This window comes from Mustelus asterias, chromosome 13 (assembly GCF_964213995.1).
Source record: "Mustelus asterias chromosome 13, sMusAst1.hap1.1, whole genome shotgun sequence".
NCBI classification, from domain to species: Eukaryota; Metazoa; Chordata; class Chondrichthyes; order Carcharhiniformes; family Triakidae; genus Mustelus; species Mustelus asterias.
This window is the reverse complement of record NC_135813.1, coordinates 39,873,627-39,886,417: the sequence shown is the minus strand read 5'-3', so window position 1 is coordinate 39,886,417 and position 12,791 is coordinate 39,873,627.

The following is a 12,791-nucleotide window of genomic DNA, read 5'->3' as shown; positions in this document are numbered from 1 at the left end:
AGAGTGTTGACAGTGAGGGATTCAGCGATGGTAATGCCATTGAAAAGATGAAAAACTATCGGTTTTGTCTTACTTTATTTGAACCCAGTAGATTTGTACTGTGTGTTGCCTTGGAGCATTTTTTCCAATGCAAATAAAGCTGTCAAGGGTCCAAAGGTTATGCTTACTGCAGTGCACAGATGGCATTGTCTTCCTTGAAATAGCTGAATCCAGGGGAATTTGTGGAATATTTATCTCATCCATCTGTTTCATCTTCAAAACTCTGCTTGTCTATATATCTCTCTTCAATCAGTGCTTACTTTCTAATAAAGAAAAACTCATAACATTGACTTTGGAAAGTGGCATTTCTCAATAATGGGTTCCCTGACTGCGATGGATTCTTAATTAAACCTCAAAGGAAATCAGGTTCCTTGATGCGGCCGGGATAGCATTAAAACAAAGGAGCTGAGTAGAGAAGGGGAAAAGGGGAAAAGTTACCTACTGGGGTTCCTGCTCCTGCAGCTGATCACTGTCCAATGACCCAACTGTGTACATATTGAACCATGGGAGGGATGGGCAGCCATTTTAAAATTATGCCCTTTATAATGAGTGATACCAGATTCACAGCCTGTTCCACACACATTTTGCACAATCTGCATTTCAGTTAAACTCAATGGAAGAAAAGATTGAATTGAATTGAATAGATTTATTATTGTCATGTGTTTTGGGGTACAGTCAAAAGTATTGTTTCTTGCGAGCTATACAGCCAAGACATACTGGGCAGAATTTTACTGCCACTTTACGGTGGGAAAATGCTGTAAAATCGGGCCTAAAGTGGATAGCGCCCATTTTTCCGCCAATTCCTCCCGTACCACGGTAAAAAGAATTGGCATGATCAGGAGCCTGTTGAAAATGGGCGAGACGTCATGCATGCATCATAGTGGCATTGAGAGATGGGGAGGAATTTCTTCAGCCAGAGAGTGGTGAATCTGTGGAACTCTTTGCCGCAGAAGGCTGTGGAGGCCAGGTCATTGAGAGTCTTTAAGGCAGAGATAGATAGGTCCTTGATTAATAAAGGGATCAGGGGTTATGGGGAAAAGGCAGGAGAATGGGGATGAGAAAAATATCAGCCATGATTGAATGGCGGAGCAGACTCGATGGGTCGAGTGGCCTAATTCTGCTCCCATGTCTTATGGTCTTATGATCTTATTAGCAAGCTTCACTCCCATTCGTCCTAGCTCACCTGTCTTCACGACCATGTTCGCCGTAGCCGGATCGGTCTGGAAAACACCTCTATAAAAGTTGGATTCTGGCGCTTGATCAATGAGAATGAGTGAGGAGGTAAGTCTCTGCGTTCAAACTGCTCGGGGCTACTCAGAGGGGATTGTTTCGTGGCGGTCATGTTGTGTTTCGAGTCGGGGGGGCTGTGAGCGTGTGGGGGGTTGGGGTATGAGGGGGGGGTGGCTGTTGTTCATCACGGAGTCCAAACACAGACCGTCAGCCTGGACCCGGGTCTGAGCGCTGACACTGGGTCTTATGGATGCTTCTGGGTCCTAGTGCAGGCAGCAGGAAGTACTGTTGCAGGTGGGGGATGTGCTGGAAACTCTTTAAACTGGCAGTGCTGCAGCCTCAGGAGAGTGGCCATGGCCCTCACCTGGATGGCGGACACTAAGGCTGTTTACTAGGTGGCTGCCTGTGGTAAAATCGCTGATCTGGCCTCGTTGCCTGTGATGGAGGGCATGGCACACACTTTCTGTTCTGAAGTTGGAACCACCCCATCCCCAAAAACAATAAAATTCAGCCCTTTGATTTGATTTGATTTATTATTGTCACATGTATCAGGATACAGTGAAAAGTATTGTTTCTTGTGTGCTATAGAGACAAAACATACTGTTCATAGAATACACAGGGGAGAAGGAAAGGAGAAGGTGCAAAATATGGGGTTGCAGTCACAGATAGGGTGAAGACAAAGATCAGCATGATATATAATGGGTCCATTCAAAAGTCTGATGGCAGAGGAAAGAAGCTGTTCTTGAGTTGGGGTGGCACGGTGGCACAGCGGTTAGCACTGCTGCCTCACAGTACCAGGGACCCAGGTTCAAATCCAGCCTCAAGTGACTCTGTGGAGTTTGCACATTCTTCCCGTGTCTGCGTGGGTTTCTTCCAGGTGCTCCGGTTTCCTCCCACAGTTCAAAGATGTATGGGCTAGGTTGATTGGCCATGATAAATTGTCCCTTAATGTCAGGGGGATCAGGAGGGTAAATATGTGGGGTTACGGGATAGGACAGTACCTGGGCGGGATTATTGTCAGTGCACGCTCGATGGGCCAAATGACCACCTCCTGCACTGTAGATGAGTCAGTTGGTACGTGATCTCAGACTTTTGTATCTTTTTCCCAACAGAAGAAGATGGAAGGGAGTATGTCAGGGGTGCGTGGGGTCCTTGATTATGCTGGCTGCTTTTCTGAGGCAGCAGGAAATGTTGACAGAGTTAGTGGATGGAAAGCTGGTTTGCGTCATGAACTGGGCTGCATTCACAAGGGTTTAAGACCCCTAAGGGTCTCCATTGGTTTATTTTCCCCTACTGGACTCTTCCTGGTCTGTCCTCACAAATGTGTTATAATGGCTTGTTTTATAACCTCTGTGCTGATGCAGAACAGGATTCTGGTACTTTTCCATGCTTCCAAGGATGTCGATACTGCAGTATTTGTTCTTTACAAAGGCTTCTTACAGATTCCCAAAGGCTGGCAGCTGTGCCAGCTTTAACCTTCCAGAGAGGCCGCTGAATAAGACTTTTCGAATATGGCCAACACCAAGGAAATGCTGGTTCGGTGGATTGGCTATGCTACAGTGACCCTTCGCGTCGGGGGGATTAGCAGGGCAAATACATGAGCTTATGGGGATAGGGCCTGGGTGGGATTGTTGTCGATGGACCAAATGGCCTCCTTCTGCACTGCAGCGATTCTATGATTCTGATTCTACTTCCCTGCATCCCACCTTGAACAGTCAATCACAAATAATAAATCCTGCTTTGCAGCCAGCACTTTTAGTTCCCCTGCCACTGACATTTTGGTGAAAAGCCCAAGATGCTTCATGTTCATTTCAAACAAGATTTTTTTTCAAAAAAATCAAGAAGAATCTTCAGTTGCTGGAGCCCCAGATAATGGGAGTGCGGTAAATTATAACTTGTCATCAAATGGAGCACAATGCTTCAAATCTACATTTCACAGATTGCAGTGACATTAAACTCCGAGCAAGAAATGAGAAGAATCGACAGCTCTGTTGGCACAGCCTGTCGGTGGAAGGCAGTCTGTAGGTTGTGCAATTTGATTATTGTGCAATGAAGTAGGATTTGGGAGATATGAACATATATAGGAAGAATTGTGGGTGGATAATAAAATACATTTTTGCCTCCTCATGTTACACTGATCATCATGTTCCGCGGATATTTTTATCTGAATAAATTCTTAATCGACTTGGGAAATTTGAGAGAAGTTCTAATGCAAATACAAAGCTTAAATACAGAGAGCGTGGAGAAGTCATTGCATTGATTTCCATTAAAGTAAAATGAAGTCATACTCCAGGGAGAAGGATACATGTAAGTAAGTGAGATTTAATTTAAAGAACTCCCCTACTTCTCTCCCAGTTTCAGAAGCATCTCAAGCTTAGATTTCTTTCATGTCTGAATCATGGAATAGAATCATAGAATTCCTATAGTGCAAAAAGAGGCCATTCGGTCCATCGAGTCTGCACCGACCACAATTCCACCCAGACCCTATCCCCGTAACCCCACATGTTTACCCAGCTAGTCCCCCTGACACTAGGGTCAATTTAGCATGGCCAATAACCTAACCCGCACATCTTTGAACAGTGGGAGGAAACCAGAGCGCCCAGAGGAAACCTATGCAAACACGGGGAGAATGTGCAAACTGCATGAAGAGGCTGGAATTGAACACAGGTCCCTGGTGCAGTGAGGCAGCAATGCTAAGCATTGTGCCGCCCCTACAAAAAAACACTTCAGTCAATCACCAATGGGGACACCTGGGTTTGAACACAGTACCTCTTGCTCTTGCAGTTAATTGCTCTACCACTGAACTATACACCCGGTAGATAGGGTGCTCACAATGGAATTTCATCTATTCGGAGAGTCAGGGGATGACTGGGCCACCTCCTGACATGAAAGCAGGACCGCCAATGGACTTTCATCTGACAGTCAATAAGGATAGTGAATGGGACCTCAGCTCACTGTAAACAAAGGAATGAATGGGTAAAGGCAAGATCCTGCGGATGCTGGAATCTGAAACAAAAACAGAAAATGATGGAAAATCTCAGCAGGTTTGGCGGCAGCTGTGGAGAGAGAATAGAGCCAACGTTTCAAGTCTGGAGGATCCTTCATCAGAGCTGACGAGGACAAACAACTTTTGCTGTTCTCGCTGCATCCTGAGATCCGCGTTCAGTGCCATGCGCCACCATAAGCACACACTTGATATCTCGCTCCAGCAGCACCGACTCACTCTATCTCAAAGCTGTCCTTGTCTCCAATTCCACTTCTTTCTCAGTCTCAACTGAAAATAAAAACAACTCTCATGAAGGGTCTTCCAGACTCAAAATGTTGGTTCTATTCTCTCTCCACAGATGCTTTCTGACCTGCTGAGATTTTCCAACATTTTCTGTTATTGTTTGAGAATGAATCGGTGTTCACCTGACAAGAAATCTGGATATAACAAGAGCTATGCAAGGAGTTATGACTCCATGGGTAGAATAAAGGTTTAAAGTTTATTTATTAGTGTCACAAGTAGGCTTACATTAATGCTGCAATGAAGTTACTGTGAAAACCCCCCCAGTCACCACACTCCGGCGCTTGTTCGGGTATACTGAGGGAGAATTTAGCATGGCTAATGCACCTAGTCAGCACATCTTTCAGACTGTGGGAGGAAACCGGAGCACCAGGAGGAAACGCATGCAGACACAGGGAGAATATGCAGGCTCTACACATTGACTCAAACTGGGAATCGAACCCAGGTCTCTGGTGCTGTGAGGCAGCAGTGATAACCACTCAGCCAACGGTGAGACTGAAGTGGGACTCGTGTATAGAATCTGCTGATAAAAACTGGAAACCGGCTGAATTTATAAACGCAGAGATTGGAGAAGTATGCAGAAAGGGCAAAGCAGTTTTCATGGGTCATTTTAATTTTGATTCAGATTGAGATCGGTACACACTGAGCATGTTAATGGTAGGTGTTTCAGTGAACACACTGCCATTGAATGTCAAAGTGAGATAGTCCAAAGATGTGCAGGTTAGGTGGATTGGCCATGCTAAATTGCCTCTTAGTGTCCCAAGATGTTTAGATGAGATTAAATGGTCATGGACTGCCACTTGTTATGCCATGAATGTTGTCTTTCTATTTATTAGTGCAAGCCTGAATCTTATTCATGTCTTGTTGCATATCGACATGGACTGCTTCAGTATCTGAGGATTTATGGATGGCACTAAGCACTGTTCAATCATTAGCAAACATCCTACTTCTGACCTTTTGATGAGATGAGAGGTCACACAACATCAGGTTATAGTCCAACTGGTTTATTTGAAACCACAGGCTTTCATTAGGTGAAGGAGCATACAGTGAAAAGTATTGTTTCTTGCACACTATACAGACAAAGCATACTGTTCATAGAAAGGAAAGAAGAGGATGCAGAATGTTGTGTTACAGCCATAGCTAGGGTGTAGAGAAAGATCAACTTACTGCAAAGTAGGTCCATTCAAAAGTCTGACAGCAGCAGGGAAGAAGCTGTTCTTGAGTCGGTTGGTAGGTGACCTCAGACTTTTGTATCTTTTTCCCGACGGAAGAAGGTGGAAGAGAGAATGTCCGGGGTCCTTAATTATGCTGGTTGCTTTGCCGAGGCAGAGGGAAGTGTAGACAGAGTCAATGCATGGGAGTCTGATTTGCGTGATGGATTGAGCTACATTCATGACCTTTTGTAGCTTCTTGCAGTCTTGGGCAGAGCAGAAGCCATACCAAGCTGTGATACAACTAGAAAGAATGCTTTTTATGGTGCATCTATAAAAGTTGATGAGAGTCGTAGCTGACATGCCAAATTTCCTTAGTCTTGTGAGAAAGTAGAGGCATTGGTGGGCTTTCTTAACTATACTGTCAGCATGGGGGCACCAGGACAGGTTGTTGATGATCTGGACACCTAAAAACTTGACACTCTCGACTCTTTCTATTTCATCCCCATTGATGCAGTCAGGAGCATGTTCTCCTTTACGCTTCCTGAAGTTGATGCCAATATCTTTTGTTTTGTTGATATTGAGGGAGAGATTATTGTCGCCACACCAGTTCACTAGATTCTCTGTACTTGTGATTTCAAATTGTGGTAATATAATCAGGGCCTAGTTTTAAGGCTGATTAAATTGGATATCCTAAATTAAAGAATTGGGCATATTAAAATCAAACAACCAAACCTCGGGCAGGCCAGACTTGATGAAAATCAAATATACAAAGACCCAGGAACATGTCTGGGCCTGGCCCATCAATCACCCATCAGAGATCATCGCACTGAGACCCAGCAGGAGATCATCGCACCCCATTGAAATGCACCGGATTAGAAGTCCAAAGCAGGCCAGAATTTCTGTCACCTCGAATTCCTGCAGTTATCTTATCTGGCAACAGGCTACATGTAAGTAACAACATGGAGATGGACACCTGGGGGGGTGGACCCCGGTGTCCTGTCAGGCAGACATCAAGAAACCCACTGAGCATTGGCACCCCCTCCCGAGACCTCATTGATCGGAAGCCAGAGAAGTTCCTGGAAAGGAGGGGAGGGAGGGGGATAAAGGTACGCATCTCAGACACACCAGCAGCGAAGAGTCGATGAGTGAGGCGACCTTGACCATCCGGAAGACCGACCAGGGGAGGTGGGATGGAAGAAGCTGCCATCGAGACTCACCTTCGTGACAACGCACCAGAGGGACTCAGAGAATCGAGCCTGCAGTTTAACCAAACCATCTTTACGGGTAGTATCCTTGAATCTGGGGTATCCTCTTGTTTTATGTGGGTAATTTAAGGGTTAATAGTGTTACTTTTAATAAATTTATTGAACCTTTACTTGTGTTTGTCCTTTATCCATCTTGCAAATAAGGGCACCGGGGTAAACTTTTGAGTAAGTAAACTGGTTGAAAGTATTTGAGAATTACAGGTACAACAAAATAAACCTGTTGGACTATAACCTGGTGTTGTGTGACCTCTCATCTTGTCCACCCCAGTCCAACACCGGCATCACCACATCATGACCTTTTGATGGAAAGATAGTCATTGATGAAGTAGCTGAAGATGGTTAGACTTACACTATACTTAGAAACACCTGTGCCGATATTCCAGGATACCAGATACTTGAACCCCAACAGCCACAACCATGTTCCTTTGAGCCCGGTATGATTCCAATTAATGAAGAGGTTCCCCCGTGAGTCTCATTGACTTCAACGTTGCCTGGACTCCTTGATGCCATATTCAATTCAGTGTTATCTTGATACTAAGGGCAGTAAGTCGCACCACATCTCTTCATCGGAATTTTACCCCCTCGCTCGTCGTGGAATCAGAGCGGGTGAGAGGCGGACAACGGAAATGTCCGTTGACTCGGGCAGGAATTTCCGGTCTTACTTGATGAGGCGCGTCTGATAAATAGACAAGGCTGATGTTGCCAGGAACAGAAGGCTTTTATTCGCTAAAAAGGAACGATGTGGAACAGACAATAAACAGAACTGAGCATGAGGATCTCCCGACTGAGGCCGGAGGGGGAGGGCTGCAGCCTTCATACCCTGAGGGCGGAGCCTCCAGTTAAAGGTGCAGCCGAATTCAAGGTGTCAGGGAGTGTCTCATATATGAACAGTAGTGGCAACAATATATACAGCTCAACCGTGCCGAAGGCACGACAGTGGTTTACCACACTTGAGCAAGGCCGCAAACTCCCACCCCTTGAGTTCAGTTTTTTTTGTCCATGTTTTGGATGAAGGTTGTAATGAGGGCAGGATTTGGGATGCCCTGGCAAACCCAACTAGGCACCGGTGCGCAGGTTATTTTTGTATAAATTCCACATCATAGCATGGCGGACAGCACCTTCCCTCACTTACTGATGACCAAGAAGAGTTGACGAAACGCTAGCTGGACGTGTCTTGCTTTTTGTGGATGAGAGAAATGTGCAATGACCTTGTCTTACTAACAACTTATCAATGAGTGAATACTGAGCTAATAATATTCATAGCATGGCCAAATTCAATGTAATATGTGAAAGTGACAAGTGAGAAACAGCTACAAAGGTTCAAGGTTTAGTTGAGGGTGACTTCAACTGAATTGAGTCAAACACTTTCCACAGAAAAGCTAATAAATATATTAATGGGTAAAGCAACAAAAGATCAGTGAAATGTGTTTAAAATAGAATTTAATGTGATTCAGAAACAGAGTGTAGGCCTGAGGGACAAACTTGCCAAAAGAGAAACATTGATCATGGATAACTAAAGATGTCAGAGACAATATGGGCTGGATGTTTAAATTGTCACGGTCGGGATCAGAGATGGGTGGGCACACTGCTGGCCTCCGTGCCAGCCAGTTTGCTGTTGCAACCAGTCCCTGAGCCATTATCAATGGGATGCCCCAAAGACAAATTGGCTGTCCATCAGGATCAATTATTGGTAATCACAGGGTCAATATAGGCCCGGTTCCTGCATTGTCTGGAGTTTCCAATGGACTCAGGGCACAAGAGGGCAAGAAAACTGAAGCAAAGGACTTAGTCCCAGACTGATAACAGTCGCAGCTACAGCCATTACTCATCTACTGAAGGTTTTTTTATTCATTCGTGGGACATGGGCGTCGCTGGCTGGCGAGCATTTATTCTGTGGGGGAGCACTTCAGCAGTCACGGACATTCAGCCTTGGATCTTCAGGTAAGCGTTCTCCAAGGCAGCCTTTACGACACACGACAGCGCAGAGTCGCTGAGCAGAAACTGATAGCCAAGTTCCGCACACATGAGGATGGCCTAAACCGGGATGTTGGATTTATGTCACATTATCAGTAACCCCCACAGCTTGCCTCCTGGACTTGCAGAATTCCACAAGCTGTTCTGTCTGGAGACAATACACATCTCTTTAACCTGTGTTGAATGCTCCCTCCACCCACATTGTCTGTACATTTAAGACCTGGCTGGCTGTAGAGACTTGCATTCTAATCAGTATTCTGTAATTTGATTTCTGTGTCTGTGTACTGTTTGAGAACAGATATCCACTCCATCTGACGAAGGAGCTCTGCTCCGAAAGCTTATGGTATTTGCTACCAAATAAACCTGTTGAACTTTGACCTGGTGTTGTGAGACTTCTTACAGCATTTATTGCCCATCCCTAGTTGCCCGAGGGCAGTTGAGAGTCAACCACATTGCTGTGGCTCTGGAGTCACATGTAGGCCAGACCAGGTAAGGATGGCAGATTTCCTTCCCTAAAGAACATTAGTGAACCAGATGGGTTTTTCTGACAATCAGCAATGGTTTCATGGCCATCAGTAGATTCTTAATTCCAAGTATGTTTCATGAAATTCAAATTCCACCATCTGCCGTGGCGGGATTCGAACCCAGGCCCCAGATGTTAGCTGAACTTTTGGATTGATAATGATAATACCACAAGGCCATCACCTCCCTTTACTCTCTATAATCATGGCCAGTCGGTTCTGACTATTTTACAAAGGAAGAACAAGCTTGCCTTTGCTTGTCCCCAGCAGTCTCCATGTTCAGATTGGCAGATCCTACCTTAGCTGCTGTGCTTTACAATCACTGGAAGTGGGCAGCCTGCCATTGCGCCCCCATCTCCCCATACCCTCCCAACCATGTACCTCTCCTACTTGGATTGCGAGCTTGCTCCTGGAACTTAATTGACTGTGGCATTGGAGATTGTATTGACCTGCCTTAAGCGTGCCTTGCAGGGTTGTAATCTGGCTGTGCCTGACTCACCGTAGTTTGTGTGGCATAGGTACTTCAGTCTTATTACGTTGGAAGTTCCAAGAATTTGACCCAGTGGCAAAGAAGGAATGGGAATACATTCCCATGTTAGGATGGTGAATGGCCTCATGGGGAACTTGCAAGCGATAGTGTGTGACTCTACTGTGTCTTTAAGAAATGTATTTTTTGAATCGTGTTCTCTGCAGTTTGTAAGTATCCCCAATAACTATCCCCAATAGTTTTGCCTTCCTCGTTAGTCAAAAATCTATCTAACTCAACTTGAAAATTTTTCAATGAGTCTGCCCCATTACACTATAAAGAAGAGTTCACAACCCTTGAAAGAAAAAAAAAATCCCCTCATCTCTGTCTTAAATAGGAGACGCCTTATTTTTATTTATTTTTTAAAATTTTCTTGAATAAGGAGACCAAAACTGTATATAATCCTTCAGATGCGGTCTCACTAATGCCCTGTACAGCTGCAGCAAAACATCCCTACTTTTATGTTTCATTTCCCTCTCAGTAACACTTCCTTCTGAATCACACGCTGTACCTGCATGCTAACCTTTGAGGATTCATGTACCAGGATACTTAGATCCCTCGGCCTTTCAGAATTCTGTAATATCTCTCCATTTTGTTAAAATGCTGCCTTTCTATTCCTCCTGTCAAAGTGGACACATTCACATTTTCCCACATTATACTCCATTTTGTCAAATTTTTGCCTGCTCACTTTTCCTATATGTCCCTTTGCAGACTCCTTGGGTGGGATTTTCTGGCTTGCACTCACCCCAAAACCGGAAAATCCCACCCGAGGTCAACAGACCTTCATTTGGTCTGCCCCCTGCCCTGCCTGCTATGGTTCCTGTGGCGGGTGGGACGGGAAAATTCCCTCCCTTATGTCCTCTTATTTTAGGTTCCAGTATTGATCCCTGTGGCACTCTACTTGATATACTTTCCAACCCCAAAGTGACCCAGTTTGTTCCTACTCTTTGTTTCCTGTTAACTGTCCAGTCCTCTATTCATGCTACTGTGGGTTCTTGTTTTATATAATACAAGTAGCACCTTGTCGCATGTTTTCTGGAAATCTAAGTACAGCACATCCGCAGGTTCCTCTTTAGTTACGTTGCTTCTTCTTCCCTCATAATAATCTTTGGATTGCCAGCTGAACCATGTCCAAATTGGCTTAGGGAAAATAGGATAAGAGAGTTGAAAGTGTGGCTCTAACATTGGTGTGAGAGAAATGGATATTGATTCATGGCCACTGGCACTAATACTGGGGAAAGAGGGAATTCCACCATTAAGGCAGCTTACAATTGAATTGTGCTGGGACCAGTTTGCCAATGAATCATACATATCACTAGGGCTGCAGAAGAATTTTAAATTAAATAGCGGGAAAGGGTAAGGGATTATGAGGGCTCACGTGAAAGGACATTTAAAAAATGAATGTGAAAGAACAAAGCAAGTTCAGGGTAATAATACGTGGAATGATAAGCAAAGTGGGCCTGGAAGTGACAGAGAATAGGAACATAAGATAGCACCAGCAAACAGAGTGGGAGTAGAGAAAAACTGCAAAAAGAAAGAAGTAAAGATACTTTACCTGAATGCATCCAGCAGTGATAACAAGATCAATAGCACAATTGAAATAACTGGGTATGATCTGATAGCCAATACAAAGATATGGTTGCAACATGGCCAAGGAAAGGAACTGACTATTCCAGAGTATTTGGCATTTTGGATGAACAATTAAGGAAAAGGGAGTGGGCCAGCCAAGTTATTAAAAGATGGGATCAATGCAGTGGTGAGAAATAATCTTGGCTCAGAAGCTAAGAGGTAATATCAGTTTGAATGGAATGAAAAAATAGCAAAGTAAATAAGTCACGAGTGGTTCAGGACCCCTAACAGTAGATGCATTGCAGCACAAAACAGCAATAAAGGAATAATGGGTCCTTGTAAGAAAAGTACAGGAGTAATTTGGGGTGACTAAGTTAAATTTTCTATAGATTGGGCAAATAAAATTGGAACAGGTAGATTGGAAAATGAGTTTACAGAGTGTAGTCAGAACGGTTTCTTAGAACAATGCATTCTGGAACTTTCCAAGGAATATGTTATTTTAGACCTGGTACTGTCTAATGAAACAAGATTAATTAAAGATCTGATAATAAAGAGAGATCTGATAGGAAAGAGAGATCATGAGATGTTGAAGCCATTGAAAGGGTGCAGAGGAGATTTACAAGGATGTTGCCTGGATTGGGGGGCATGCCTTATGAGGATAGGTTGAGGGAGCTTGGTCTCTTCTCCCTGGAGAGACGAAGGATGAGAGGTGACCTGATAGAGGTTTACAAGATGTTGAGAGGTCTGGATAGGGTAGACTCTCAGAGGCTATTTCCAAGGGCTGAAATGGTTGCTACGAGAGGACACAGGTTTAAGGTGCTGGGGGGGTAGGTACAGAGGAGATGTCAGGGGTAAGTTTTTCAATCAGAGGGTGGTGGGTGAGTGGAATCGGCTGACGTCGGTGGTGGTGGAGGCAAACTCATTGGGGTCTTTTAAGAGACTTCTGGATGAGTACATGGGATTTAATGGGATTGAGGGCTATAGATAGGCCTAGAGGTGGGGATGTGATCGGCGCAACTTGTGGGCCGAAGGGCCTGTTTGTGCTGTGGCTTTCTATGTTCTATGTTCTATGACATGATGGAATTTCCTATTCAATTTGAGGGTGAGAAGCATGGGTCTGAAGCCATTGCCTTGAACTTAAATGAGGGCAATTATAAAGGTATGAGTACAGAGTTGATAGAGTTTTAGTCTCCTTACTTGAGGAGGGGAATACTTGTGTTGAATGCA